Source organism: Heterocephalus glaber, unplaced genomic scaffold, assembly GCF_053883595.1.
Source record: "Heterocephalus glaber isolate CG9 unplaced genomic scaffold, H.glaber_assembly_v1.0 deba00001465, whole genome shotgun sequence".
Lineage (NCBI taxonomy): Eukaryota > Metazoa > Chordata > Mammalia > Rodentia > Bathyergidae > Heterocephalus > Heterocephalus glaber.
In genome coordinates this window covers 17975470-17990727 of record NW_028258312.1, presented here as the reverse complement: position 1 = coordinate 17990727, position 15258 = coordinate 17975470, and the positions used below count along the sequence as shown (strand labels likewise).

The following is a 15258-nucleotide window of genomic DNA, read 5'->3' as shown; positions in this document are numbered from 1 at the left end:
AATCCACACCATCCCAGGTCACTGGTTCCAAATAGGGTAGAGGTTTAAGCAGACTTCAGAGTCCCAGACAACCATTCCAAGCTAAGTGTTTCCAGGGGTGGATCCTGGAACCTGCCTTCTTAACCTGTAATTCTGAGGATCAGCCAGGATTATGAGCTACCGTTCTAGGACCTTTGTGAGGAAGGACACTTTCTCACCCCAGTGGCGCAATTGCTAGCTTCCAGGCACATGAATGGACACCAGTGTGTTCTTAATTTCCCATCACTGGGACAAAATACCTGACATCTGTAACTTAAAAGAGAGGTTTATTTTAGCTCACAGTTTCGATGGGTTTATTCTGTGGTTGGCTGGCTTTAAGGCAGAAACAGCATGGCAAAACAACATGGCAGCCAAGAAGCTGAGCAAGAAAGGCAGGACCAGGTACAAGAATAAACCCTTCTAAGTCAAGATCATGGTGGCCAGCCCCTTCTGCCCAGGCCCTACCTCTTTCTGTGAGATTTGGGGAGACATTTTAGATCTGAACCCTAACAAAAAATGGTAAGTTTGGGGCTGATTTTTCACTGCGTCGTCTTTTTAAGGCACTCCCTGTTACCCCCACCCCCAAACTGCTCACTTCACTCTCCAGAAATCTGAATCTGACAGGTTTCATCTGCCTTCCCATCTCTCGGCTTGACTTTGCCTAGGCCGAATATTAGGTGGCTGCTATAAGTAAACATGTATCTTAAAAATGAATATCGAAATATAGTAATGTCACTTCTTAGTGGAGGCTTTAGAAGATGGAAATTTACCTACTGATTTTCAAAACTTTTTAAAAAATGTCTTGAAACTTCACTGCCTTCGTAAATAAAATATTGTACATTTGTGTTTTGCTAATGACTCAGAATTTCTATTACAAATAGAACTTTACTGTGCTCTTCTACATAATAAGGAAGTTATTACGTACATAGTTCACTTTTTCTAGGATTTTTAGTTTGTGTTATTATTGGTTTGGTTTGCCTGTGGGATGCTGTTAATGCTGTCTCTCCTTTGAGGGCCAGATGTCTTTGGGATACCACTGTCAGTGTGTCTTCCTAGGAGATAAACATTGCTTTGTTTTTTCGTCTTTTTCTTATATCTGTGGGATGCAGTACTAAAGAACCAAACTTCTTAGAACTAAGTCTTAATAAGCTAGATTCTGGGCAAAGGTCTGGCCATCTCTCCTGGGAGTACCTAACTGTTCAGCTTTGGGATATGAATGCCATGTGTACTCTGGCTGCCAGGAAGATATTGTTGATGTGTTTACTTTGTCTACTGAGTTCTTGGAGTGGTTAGGTTGAAATATCTGAGGAGGTTTGGTCTATAAGCACAAAACTTGTAGTGAGCATGTGATAGTGTGCATCGGCATCTTCCAGAATAACATGTTCAAACTAGAGAGAAAAGAGGTAATACCCAGCTGCAAAGGGGAGGAAATACAAGTCAGAACATTGATTTTTCTGTTCTCAGGATAGCAGCAATGCTGGGTCCTGGGTTGCAGCAAGAAAAGGTCTTAACTTCTCCACCTTCTTGTCATTTTATTTCTCCACTAGGAAATCACTTCGCAGCTGTCATAGCCACACAAACACTTGGCTGCTTGGAAGTTTAGAAAAACGCAACCCTTTTCTATGAGCTGATAATCAGAGCAAAGAAAAGCATCTGCAGGGTTATCTTAAGGAAGCAAAGTAGAATTAATTAATGCCCAATCTCCAAAGAAAGCCATCGCTCCCTGTCTGGTCTGCTATAGAAGGTATTAGGTGCCACAGAGCAGTTGTGTACAGAGACAAAATGTTTGGGCACAAGAGGGAGGACATTCCCAGCTTACAGGCTGTGGCTAGTAGTCACTTGGTGGGGCCAGGCTTACAGGGCACACCAAGCAAGTCACAGATCTGTATACTATTGAGGTCCATGAAGGGCTTCCTCTTGGCTTTCTGCTTTTTGCCATTAACACCATAAATCCACCCGCCAAAAGTGATAGCTGTTGTGAAGTATTCTGGGCCTTCCCTTTACTTATCTCTACAAATCTTACTGTGCTCCCTCTCCCCATCCTGTTTTTCTCTCCTTTGCTCTTTATCCTTCTTGGGCCCTTTCTGAAAGTGTGTTTTACTAAGACCACTGGCTGCATATTGCCTGAGTGTAAAGAGGGGGAAGACTGTTATAATGACCCATTGAGCTTTTAGTCTCTGCAGTCAGCACAGTTCAGGCTGAGCTAAATGGGATGGTATCCATGGTGAGAGAAGCGGAATGCACCAGGCTTTTGTGCCAAAGGGAGATGAAACACATGTTGTATATTTGGGCATGTTTGAAGGCAGTAATTTCAAAGTGCTTATCCTGAGTTTATTATTACTAATCAGCTTGCAAGAGAGAACATGTATTTACAGCGTAAGTGGCAAAATGGGATAAAGCTCCAAAAACTTAAAGCTGTAGCCAAATAGAAACGGATTAGTGTAAAAAGATGCTTAATAATTAATGTTTAATTTGTTTTTTTGCAATGATAGTAACTTTAAACAAACTAAGCAGTTATTTCAACTTTTAAAGGACAGGTTTTAAATCCTGACAAGACCACAGATAACAACTCACAGTCAAAGAAAATTTGCCAACTCTTAAATATTTGAATTCTTGAATTAGCAATTTTCCAAGAGAAAAGTTAGGATCTTTTGCAAAAGAAGCATTTCGTTTTTCAAATACTGACTCAATATATGGCTTTTAAAAAATCCTATTGTCAGATTTGTAAAGAAAAATTACTGCCTGTTAATGGTTTCAGGGTTTTCTTATTCATGGGCATATTTCCACTCACTTATTGGTGGGGGAAGACTTGGACTCCTATAGAGATTTCTCTACTTCATATAGGTAATTATAGCTGTTTGTGGAGAAAGGTTAGCCATATAACCCCTTACCAATTTATCCTGGGAGTAAATGTTGGCCTGTGTCACATAGCTGCCATATGCCTTCTTAACTTATATTATTCCAGATATTTTTATAGGGTGATATTTAGAGATGAAGATAAAATTGTATCTGAAATTTTAAAAAATCGATGAAGAAATAAATATTCAAGTTAGAGAGGGCATCTACTGTCATCATTTATAGTTTGATTTTATTGTACCTTTAATCCATTTGTAATTTTCTTGTGATCATTAAGTGAATATACTTTTTTGCATACATGGAGAATAATATATGCTCCACAAGGGGTTCTGGAGTCTGAATGCTATGCTCCAGTTTGGGCATCACCTGTAGTTCTACGATCTTGAAAACTTATTTAAACTCTCTGTGCTTTTACAAAAGAGCTAATGATACTACTTCCTTCATAGGATTGTTAGAAAATTGTAACTGAAAGCACTGAGCTCAATCCGCAGCACATGGCTAAGATGAAACAAAGGTCTGTCATGATTGTTCAGGTTGTCCCAGGTGCAAATGAGCCTATCATTTCTGTACAAATTTTGACAAGTGAAAAAAATTTCCAAACTAATCGAAAAGTCCATTGTCTTTGAAGTACATCTACAAGTGCTGTCAAAGATACCTTCATTAAATACAATAAACAAACCAAAGCAATAAAACCCACTTCACAGGCACTCAGATATTTGTTGTATTAATGAGAATTGGATTTGAGGCATACGAAATCACAGTTTCATTAACTCTCTGAGTTAATGGGTGTGGAAATTTGAATACATGTCACCTTCTGCAACTGCTCCATTTGGTGTTTGAATCTCCTCCACCCTATACCCATGGAGTAAATATTCAACCTGCGCTTGAACCTTCCCTGTGGCCGTGGCTTACACCTGAAGAGCCAGTTCTGATTATTAAAAAGACATCTTAGGCTGGGCTGAAGCTGCTTCTCTGGCTCTCCTCCATCCTTTCTTATCTTGCGTGGCTCCTGGGTCTCTCCATGTGCCAGTGGCTTACATATGTGATATAGCTATTTTCCATTCTCTTCACGTTCCAAACATCCATCCTGAGTCTTTATAATCTTTCTCAAACAACATAATTTCAAGTCTTCTTATGCTGCAAGTAATGAACTTTGGAACTGAACTTATTTCAGTTAGAAATTGCATTTAGCTGCGAGCCACAACAATCATGAAAATAGCAGTTTAAAAAAAGAGTTTTCTTGTCTCTCATCTAAAAGAAACTGACAACAGCCAGTGTGGTAATTCAGCAAATTCACAAGAAACACAGGATCTTGGAGGTTTCTTCTGTGGCCGCCTGAAGGCGTGATTTTCACTCCCAGGTTTTGCCAGTGACCTTTGTAGCTGTCCTGTTCCAATTTCCAGCAGGAAAGATGAGAAGAGCAGGAGTCACAAGTGCAGTATCCCGAGTGCTCCTTCCTTTGTAAGGAGCCCATCTGGATGCTGCAGCAGAAACTCTTCTTCACTTCCTATTGGCCAAATTGAATCATCTGCTCAGCCCTAAAATAAGGGAGGTTGAGGAAACACAGCTTTTAATCAAGCTCTTATTGCTACTCTGAATAAAAGCAGGGTTCTTTTTGTAAGAAAGCAGAATCCACTGTACCCTTAAAGCACCTTCTTTTGAAATTTTGAATGGTAGCCTCCCTACTTCAACAATCTAGAAATGAGACCTGGAAGAGTAAAATAGGACTATGTCTGTATCTGAAAATCTGACTTCTAGAAAATGGTGCTGATTAATTAAAATTCCAGAGAAAAATTTTGGAGCAGTCCTTTCTTGGGCAGAGTATTTTTTATCCAAATCATTTGAACTAAGAGGCAATAACCTTAGTATTTATGGAAGCTTCCTATCTGTTGAAAGTTGAAATTCTGATTTTTCCTAGACGTTTTTGCTCTGTTCTATTACCAATGTACTAATATAGTAGATCCATAAACCATCCTCTAGTTAGCCTAATTTCTTTTCAAGAATGACCGATAGAATGGAAAAAAAAGTTTTCCTGCTATTCCTCAGAGAGAGGATTAATATCAACAATAAATAAAGAACTCAAAAAAATTAGACCCCCTCAAAGTAAAACACCAAATAAAGAAATGGGAAAGTGAAATGAATAGACACTTTATAGAAGAACTACAAAAATGCCTAATAAGCACATGAAGAAATGCTCAATATCATTGGCCATTAGAAAGATGCAAATGAAAACAATATTGAGATTCCATCTCACTCCAGAAAGAATAGCCATTATCAAGAAATCAAATAATAACAAATGTTGGTGAGCCTGTAGGGAAAAAGGAACCCTTCTCCATTGTTGGTGGGAATATAAACTAGTACAACCACTATGAAAATCAGTATGGAAGATTTTGCAAAAAACTAAAAATAGAAATTTCATTTGACTCAGCTATTCCTTTTTCAGATATCTTCTCAAAAGAGTTAAAGACATCATATTATAATGATACATGCATAGTCCTGTTTATAGCAGCACAATTTGTAATAGCTAAGTCTTGGAAACAGCCTATATGTTCATCAACAACTGAATGGATAAAGAAAATGTGGTATTTACATACAATGGAGCGCTATTCTGCCATAAAGAAAGATAGAAGTGGTCATTTGCAGGAAAATGAACACACCTCTAGACCATAATGTTAAGTGAAATAAAGCAAACACACAAATTTAAATATCACAGTTTTTCTTCGATGAGAAACCCAAATTATAAATAAAGGGCAAAATTAAAGATAGATAATAGGAAGTATTTCTCAAATGGGAAGGGGATAAAGAGATAGAAGAAGGGGAGAGAGAGGGAAGGGAAAGGGGATGATAAAAGGGATGAAGATGTGTTATGTACATGTTCCAACTCCACACAAGGAGTGTAAACACTATACCTGCAAATATGTACTAATGAAACATTTTTTAAAAGAATGAGACTTAGTAAAATACCTATAAGTAAGTTGTGTAGTTGTAAAGTTTTAGGAAGGTGTTTGAATGAAGTTTTTATGATATATATTTTAGTACCATTAATAGTTTAAGAAATTATTCAAGAGTATGGAGTCTTGATGGGGCAACTCACAAACTCATCTAACTTTACTTTGCTATTAACTTCTCTCTCTTTTTGTCTTTCCTGAAGGATCCCAGATTTGTTTGGAAGGACAGGACCCTCCAATTTTTCACCCCCAACACACACACACCAAATAGCATAGTAGTACTATTTAGGAACAATTACAGGTAAAGCCAAAGAAAATGCATGCTTATTTTACAAGGAGTGCTGGAGATTTTTACCCGGTCTCTGTTAGTGAAAGGAGATGAGATAAGAAGAGCACTTGGTACATTACAGACATTAGCCAGTTCATGCATTCTGGCCACAGAGAGAGAAGCCCAGCCCAAATGAGCTCTATTGTGGTTCATCACCTGATATCAGTTATAGGAACAAATTCAAGTCTCTGCAGTACAGGTTATGTGATTAGTAACTGACTCCGTCCCCCCAAAAACCTAGATTCAGATGATTGACTTTGGGCTCTTTAGAAAAGGACTAGTCTCAGCACCAAGATTGCTGACAACTGCCCTCTCTAATATAGCTAAGTTGAAGAGTTTACCATTTCTGTGGTTGTTTTTCAATCTTCATGTTCATGTTGGAGTTGAAATCTATAAACTCTGGCCTACCTGGCTTCCCAAATGCTTATCTTTCTAAAATAGAGAAGAAAAGAATGTAAGATCACAATGTAGGATAAGGAGATGAATGCAAGTTTTGTCTGTTCTATCCAAACCCTTCCTTAGCTGACAAAATATGATCCAGTAGTCACTGAGGGCTTTTCTTTGGCCGTTTTGCACTAGCCCAAAGGAAGAAGAGGCAAAAATAGGGTACAAGATATAACTGCTGATTTCTTAAAGACAATGTAACTTTGGTGATGGAAAAAGAAACACAAGAATATATTTTGCTTTACATTATAATCATTTGGGTGTGTTTTCTGTGATCTCCAGTTACTATTATTCATTCATCTATTTAATTAATATTAATCATTCATTTAGTATTTAAAGTATGCTCGGTATTGTGCTAATTTCTGATAATGCAAAAATTTATGAGAAGCTCTTCCTACCCTCACAAAACTTAAGATATGGAGACCACTGAAAATTTACCATTGTGCTATATTTTAGAGTTTCTCAAGTGCAGAGCAAGCGTAATAAAATCTCAAAGGATTTAAAATAAGTATTAACAGTCTCATTTTAAAACTGAAGACATTGAGGCTCACAGAGGTTAAGCAACCTGTCTAGACTGCATAGAAAATTAACAGCAGAGTTAGGAGTTATGTGTTAATTCTTTCTTAGCTTCACATTTTAATGTGATGAGCTAATTATATATGAAATTCTATTATAAGAACATCAGGTGAAGTTTGATGTCTGTATTTTAATATCTTTCAATAATAATAATGTTTTGACCTAGATTCCTGAAATGCAGATACTTCATCCAAGTTGATTCCTGCATTGCAGATCTGAACTATTGATAAAATAGGATAAAAAGAAGCAGCAATTGAATCTGTTGATTGTTGAGTCTGCTTTGTGGCCTAAAATTCTAGAAATATCAGAACATCTGCAGTTTGACAATTAAAGGTTGGCTCCTACTACTTGACCTCTGTTTTAAACTTGATAAAGGGATAAATGCTATTAGGAAGTGTATATTTTAAAGCACCAAATCATATTTAAAGGATTATTTACAAAAATGGGATTGCATCCCTTGTGTTTTAAAGAAATTGAATAACAATTTTCCTATTTTAAATAGCTACAAGTACAGACATTTTCTTCTTTTTTCAACTTTTCTTCCCACAGAGCTTTCATTTCTCATCACAGAGTAGATTTGGTGGTGGTTTTTACCTCTTTCAACTCACCTGCTGCAGGTGAGTTTAGTCTATCCAGGGCCAAGAAGAAGATATGGACGTGGTCAGGAAACGACTGGACTTGGTCCTCCTCACTGAAGAAGGGGTTATCTGACAGTGGTTACCCACCTGCATCAGCTGAGGATCTTGGGAAACCGGGTACTCCAGAACCATGGACTCATGAGGGGTGGCTCCCAGGCATGAGCATTGCTTAAAAATGTTCTTGGACAATTCTAATGTGCAGCCAGGGTTGAGAACTGCTAGAAACCCCTTCTGTTGGAGAGCAAGGTAACTAAGTTAATAGTTACCAAAGAGTGAATGGCTTACAGCATTATTCCCATTTTCCAAATCAGTATCTAATGGAGATTCTGGTCAGGTGACGAAGTGTAGTGAGTTCTATCTCATCTGGCTCAGACAACTGCTGTGCTTAGTGGGCCTTGTTTAAGCTTCCTCTTCCTAAAATTAGATGTATTAAACACTTGCCTGATACCTATAGATGAGTAGATGATTTGTAAAACTGAATTTTGTACAAGTGTAAATATGTTGATTGTGTATCTATCTGTGTCATTAGAGCTATGCCATGGTGGCAAAAATGAAAGACTCTAAAACAATGAGGAAGGCTATTAGAATATTTGAGGCCTTATTGTTTTTTAGAGGTACTTTTTTGACCAATATAGAAAGGGTTGGATATAAAGTTGTTCAGCTATTGCTTATATTTTCTAGTTACCTACCATACATCTTCCTAGTTATTAAACTTTCTTCTATATATTAATTTCAATTTTTCCACATGAATAATTAAATGCTATACTCTTCTTTTATGGGCATGTGCTAATGCCTATTATATATGTTTTTCAGATTCTTCTGTATAAGGTATATGGGATCAAAGAGAACAGAATTCATATTAGAGTTTTAGCTATGTGACCTTGGGAAAATTGTTAACTTCTCTGAGCCTCATTTTCCTTATTTATAAAGTGGGAATAAAATAAGCTTGTCTCTTAACCTTATGATCGAGCCTTTAAAAACTAATATATAAAAAGCACAAGGGAATGGAATTAATATGAGAAAATGAGAAAAAGCAAACAAAGTCTCTTTAAATAGGGAGGGGGATGGAGGGGTTGAAGGGAGGGCAGGGGAAGGGGAAAAATATAAGAACCAGGAGAGTATGTAAAGGTGCAAATTTCCAATGATGAATGTCATTATATTGTACACCTAAAATGTACCAATAAAAGGATATATAAAGAAAAAAAGCACATAGCATAATACCTACTGCATAAGCACTAAATATAATTATACTTCTATCATTGCTTCTCTTTGACCAAAAAAAGGTAGAAGGAAAGTAAATAATCTCTTTGGAGCTTAGTGATTTTTAATGTAAAAAAAGTTGCATTTGTCCCTGTTGAAAGTATTTGAAATGTAATACTTTGAATATCTGAAATCCTAAATCAAGAGGTCTGACGTAGCACATTTTATTTCAAAGAAATGCCACAAAATTTCATTTATTTTGGTATATACTTTGTCATCATCATTTTGTCTGTCTCCAGGGTTTTAGAGGCGAGGCTAGGGAATACTCACCCAGAGAAGGGAGCCATGTGCTTCCATCCTGGAGAGTCACAGACCTTTTTGGGAATGGGTGGATAAGTGTGGGGTAGGATGTGGTCCAAGTGGAGTGTTGCTGCAGACTCGAAGTCTTTCTAGAACACGCTTCCCAATCCTTATTGGAATGTTATTGTATTGTAAGGGCTTATCTGTGATTGCATTTAGGGTGAGACAAAACCTCAGGAGCAGCCTGAAAGGGTAGTCATGATCATGCTTTACAGAAATGTCCTTGTGCTGAATTCCTTGAGTCACCTCCCTCAGAGCACAAAACTACCCTTTATTTTCTATTCTGTTAGTTTGTCTTAGTGGTGTTATTTCAATGACTTTATGTTATCACTCATTTCAGAAACAAAATACAAAGAGGAACAACAAAGAGCTAAATCTGAAGATTAAAGCAAGTCACAGGGAGCAGGAATGCAAGCTAACATTCCCAACTATTATCCTTTGGCTTCTAATTTTCCTCCCTCCTGGTAGCTTTTATTTCTTTCTTCTCAGTGATGCTAATAGGTCACTGTAATCTGTGTCCATCTTTGTGATATCCCTTTCTTATTTAAGCCCTGTCTCTGAGTATGCACTTTAAATAGCAGTTTCAGTATTCAAGAAACATTTATTCCTTTGCTCTGGAAGGTGTAAGCTGGCTGAATTTTGCTTTGAATTTACTCCTGGGCCCTGTTTGAAATTTTTCCCAGAGCTATTCTGTTAGTTACAAAAGTAGGCATTGATTGATGTATGATAGGAAAAGAGTTCCTGATGTGAGGAATATTTTATTTTGTTTGGGGAGTATGGAAGAATTGACAGTTTTACTTCTATCTTTATGATCTTCTCCTTTAAAACACTAATTTTTATGTCTATCTAGAGCTGCAGTTTTATACCCCTAGAACTGTTAAAGTGTATTTTATCCTTTATTAGTTATATTTGCTCATTGCTAAGTTTTTGTCAGCTATTCTTAATTAGAATTTTGGATGGATTAAAAGTTGTATTTCTTTGTAGCTTATGTTGCAAGCATCAAATGATTGAAAAACAAAAAGGAATTCATTTTCCTACTACAAACTGAATGCATCATACTCCAGAGCAGAATGAGGGGTTACTGGTAGAATGGAAGAAGGTAAAGAAAACTCAAAAGTAAACATCAGGCATGTATCAGGAAAAGCTCCAGCCAGGGATGTTAGGGTGAACTTTATCGATACCGCTGTGGTCTAGAGAAGTGCAGGAAACAGATTTTGCTTTGAAGTTTGGAAAGTTGCGGCAACTGATATTAAAGTGAAGGAATGTTACAATTGGAACAGCTGACCTAAAATTCTTCCCAAAGCTATCAATTTTATTTATTACATTTAATGAAGAAAAGAAAAAGTGACAGGAACAGGCATAGATCATTTATTTATTTGACAAGTTCCTCAGAGTCCCTTTCCTTGGTAGGGCAACAATTAAAATGGATTTTATTTTGCTCAGCATGTGTGTCTGCCAGCTTCAAAATTGTTTACATATTTACTGGAAGGGCTCTAGTGAAAATAGATTGGTCCAAAGAATGTTTATCTCCTTGTCTGTGGAACACTCTGAAAGTTGCATTTTTAATGGATGATGACTACAGTTTTTAGGATTCCTGAAGTCATAAAGTCTTAAAAATGTTGAAACCCAAAGTGGACTCGTGTTACAATTTTTGAGTAACTGCTTTATAGAAAAGGGCCTAGTCTAATTTCGAGCCTGTGGCTTTATTATCACAAGTCTGAAACTCATTTCCTGAAGATAATAGTTATAAGCCCATAATTGGGGCAGTACTTTAGTCAGACTTATTTGAGTGCTGAGGAAGGAGTTACATCCAGGCTAGTTTGGGGCTCCGTTGCTCAACTCTGGAGTTTTATGCTATACTTTTGTGGTTGTTTTGTGCTGCAAAATGAAGACTTTGGGACCCTTTGATAAATAGGGTTAAACTTTGGGGGGGGGCAAGATTTCTAAGAAACTTAAGTATGCATCTGAGAGTGTAACTAAACAAGAAAGGATTTGGGTTACCGTCTTTCTGGGCTATTATCAAGCAGTATCTTCTCTTATTTCTCAGTTCCACTTCTCAGAATGTGGTTAGGGAGAACCTGGCTAGAGTGACAGAGTTCTTTACAAGTACACAGCTGTCAATCAGTCCCCCTGGGCCCTGGGCATCTAAAAGAGCATCACCTACCTGATGTGGCAGCAGGGCTCGTGAGCCTCCTGCCTGTGCTACTTCTATGTCCTAAGAGAGAGCAACCAGTGGACTCCTACTGATGGATCTTCAGCCAGAGTCCCACATAGCAGCTTGGCCTTCCTCTTACATGATCCTTTGGCCTCAGCATGAATTAATGGACTGATTAGTTGTGACCAGGGCAGCAGTATGACATAGCCAAAACTACAGAAATAAAGTGCTATTTTTTCTTGTTTGGGAGCTGTGACGGGTAGTTCAATCCTAAGAATCATTAAGCTCAGGTGGCATCTGTTTTCATGGAAGATATTCACGCATGAATTCATTCAGCAAGCAGTTCTGGATACCTGAATACTTTAATCTGTTGAATAGCATGTTAACCAATGGGGACACAAAGAGAAGAAAGACATGTCATTTTCCTGGTTTGCAAGCAACTTCTGGTTACTTAAGCAGTTTATGTAATGATTGTTCTCTCTTGCTTTACAAAATGTGGTTGAAATAAGAGTAGCTGTTTCATTTCTATCAATATAGATGTAGGCTATATATCACAGATATGATATATTGTATGTATATGTATTTTTACATATATACTCCTTGTGATTTTCCTATTATTAGCTGGCCTACATGCTCTGTGATGTTTCCTCACAGACGCTAGCAGTGCCAGCACAAGGATGGGACTCCAAGAATCCAGTACGTGTTGATTGCTTGGTGGATGACACTGGCAGGTGGTGGTCTTTTCCCCATTCATGAGACATGGTACAGGTCTGCATGCATGATGTCATCTTCTTTTCCCTTATGTATTCTCAGGACAGGAGCCCAGATGGTACCATGACTCACTGTGAGGCAGGAAAGGGACAGCTCAGCAGCCTCTGCAGTGCTGCCAGGAGGGACGCACCAGTAGCAGTTGTATGGCTCTTTGCTGCCTCTGGATTGTTTCTCCCTGTGCTGAGGTGCATGTCTTGTTGACAAGAGCAGTTCCAGGGCAAAAGCAGAGTTCTATGACAGTTCAAGAGTCATCTTCAACTTTCTCAACATTGCCAGTGTGGCTATGAAAAGGGTTTACTATAGTTCTGTTGGGTTCTGATGAAATGTGCTATAAATTATATGCAAGAATATTAGCCGGTTTTGAAAAACTAAATGTTCCCATACGGGACACTTAAATGTATCTATTAGATTCTATTTCATGGTTAAGGAAAGGCTACTTTGTGATGGAATAAAAGGCAAGATTTCTGAATTTACTGTTGATGTTGACCCCAGTTGCTAAAAAGAGAGTAGGGGACCTCTTTGCAGTCATAGCCAGACAGGAATAGTGAGTGGGAGAGATGCCCCCTCACAGGCCTAAGAACCCCACTGCTCACCCTTCTGTATGTTAACATTCTGCAAAGCAACACTCTTCTTACACTGCTGATTCATGGAGTAACTGCCAACCCCAGAACTAAGTGATAATAATACTTTTCTTTTGGTCAGTTATTTGCCCATTTATCCTTCGCAATTCTCTAGGGTTCACTCAACCCGTGTACAACATTGTGCAAGACACTCAGGAAAATACACCAGTCACAAGGTGCACTTCCCACATCCTCTGAAATGCACGCAATGAAACATATGTGATCAAGTTCCTACAAAGTAGTGCAAAGGAAATCATCACAGCCTTGTAGAATGTGACCATTACTCTGGGGGATTTCACTCACTGATGGCTGGCCCGGGGTGGACTAGCTTGAAAGTATGTCCCACTGAGCCCTTGCTGGGCAATAGCCTAGCTAACTCATTTTCCTTTTAAACGTGAAACTCCTGTCGCATTGTTCTTTCAGGACTTCGCCTAATGCTGTGGAAGCAAAGGCCATGGCACCATGATTTTGATTTCTTTTGGGTTCACCTTCTAGGACAAGAGTGTGTACTCAGTGTATTCTGCAGGCCATCAGCAGACCTGGCCACAATCCTGAGTCTGGTCCTCTGTGAGTTTCAGAGACAGGTCTAAGGCCTCTCTTGCAAGCAATTTTTATATGATTTATGATATGTTTTAATATTTGGCTGAAGGTTTTCCCAACTTTTATTGCATATTGCCTTCATTCTGGAAGATCGTATTACCATATTTTGTCAAATTTAAGATATACACTTTCTTGCCTTTTAACATCTTTGAAATTGGGATGTGTTTAAAAGCAAATGGTATGTTATAATTTAGTTGGTAGCATTTCCTCTCAACCTTCACAATTTTTTCAGTAGAGGCACATGCCTCTACCGGGGGAATGTTGGAGACTTTCCATGATCCTAGGAGATGGTAATTAAAGGAACTTGGGTCTTACAGTTGTGAAAAAACAAGTGTGTGTGTGTGATTTGTGTGTGTGTTTGTGTGTGTGTATGTGTGTAGTGGGGGTTGAAGCTAGGGCTTTACATAGAACTACATCCCCAGCCCTTTTTTAAAATTTTTGAGACAGTGTCACACTAAGCCACTAAAGTTGCCCAGGCTGGGTTCAAATTTGTGATCCTCCTGCATCAGCCTCCCAGAGTGCTAGAATTATGCATGTGCTCCACCGCGCTCAGCTGGCATGTTGTATCTTGAAATATTATTATGTCCTCTCTCAATAGCAAGGATAAATATGGTATAAAATACTTTCCAAATTTGGACTGTTTCATAATAAATATCAGTGAAAATTATAAAGTATATATTCTTCTACTATATACTTTGGCCACTTTAAAAAGTATATTAGTTAAAAAGACACTTCTGTATGATAAGCTAAATGCCTGAGAGTTGTCATTTATAGTATTTATATGACTATATGAATTCATATGTTAATTTATGAACAAGAGGAATAAACATTCTCTTCCTGAGTGAGCTTACTTTGGGTTGGATGAAGGTTAGTGGAAGTTATGAGAAGTGGAGCTGGCCTTTGAAAGTTATAAGGAGTATGGATGAGTAAAAATGAGGGAGCGGCAACTTATGTTTTGCTCCCTAAATTTATTTTAGCATCTGTCTTCAGTAGACACAGGCCTAGATAAATGTGAAGTGGATGTATATTTTTAGATTCAGAGCGTGCATTTGAAAATACAGCATATATTTATAAGATTGGCTCTTTAACAAAGAACCAGTTAAAAATTTTGCATGTCTGGGAATTCTGAACACTTCCACTAAATCTGTGTGACAAAGAAGACAGCACACACTGACTCATGATTGAAACAAAATAGAAGGATCAGCCAGGCAGATTGAAGTCAGAGAGAGCTCAAGGGGACTTGCTTTCTTGGACCTGAGTGTAAGCCATGACTCTCGGAGCTCACTTGAACTGGATACCATGACCCGGCAGTTCTCAACAAAAGCAAGTAGAGCAGGCCACTCTGGGTTTACGTAGTAGGTAACTGTGAGGACTTCCAGATGAACAGTCAGCACTTTTGGAAGATAGTCTCAGTGGCCCTGCCACTCCTACCCCACATTCCAGTGAGCCATGTCCCTCCTGAGACTAGACGGAGGTAAGATGCCTGTAGGACTTGGCCGAGGGTGCACTTCTGTTCTACAATGGGCCTGGCTTCCCCTTCCCCTCTTCTGCACTTCCTTCCTTATTTCTTCTAATACTTTAGAGCTAAATTTGAACATTGCAGAGCAATTGTATCAGTGAACTTTGATGTAATTTCTTTATATTTGTGAGGTAATATGAAACTTGTGAATCAAGCAACCTACTGCACTGTGATGAATGCCACGATGGTTATTTTTTAGTTTCTCTCTATGTTCAGCCTATCTTT

At 38.3% G+C, this 15258-nt stretch overlaps 1 long non-coding RNA gene across 4 annotated transcripts in view; it reads left to right on the top strand.

The window, feature by feature from the left end:
• Positions 1 to 13551, top strand: part of LOC110348480 (uncharacterized) — a 245519-nt gene extending 231968 nt beyond the window's left edge. For 3 of the 4 annotated variants that reach the window (XR_015438951.1, XR_015438954.1, XR_015438952.1), the window contains one exon: positions 6026 to 6406. This is a non-coding gene — a long non-coding RNA (uncharacterized LOC110348480). Of the gene's footprint in view, positions 1 to 6025; positions 6407 to 7719 lie in introns of those variants that run through there. The other variant, XR_015438953.1, reaches the window with a different exon arrangement.
• Positions 13552 to 15258: the final 1707 nt, after the last annotated feature.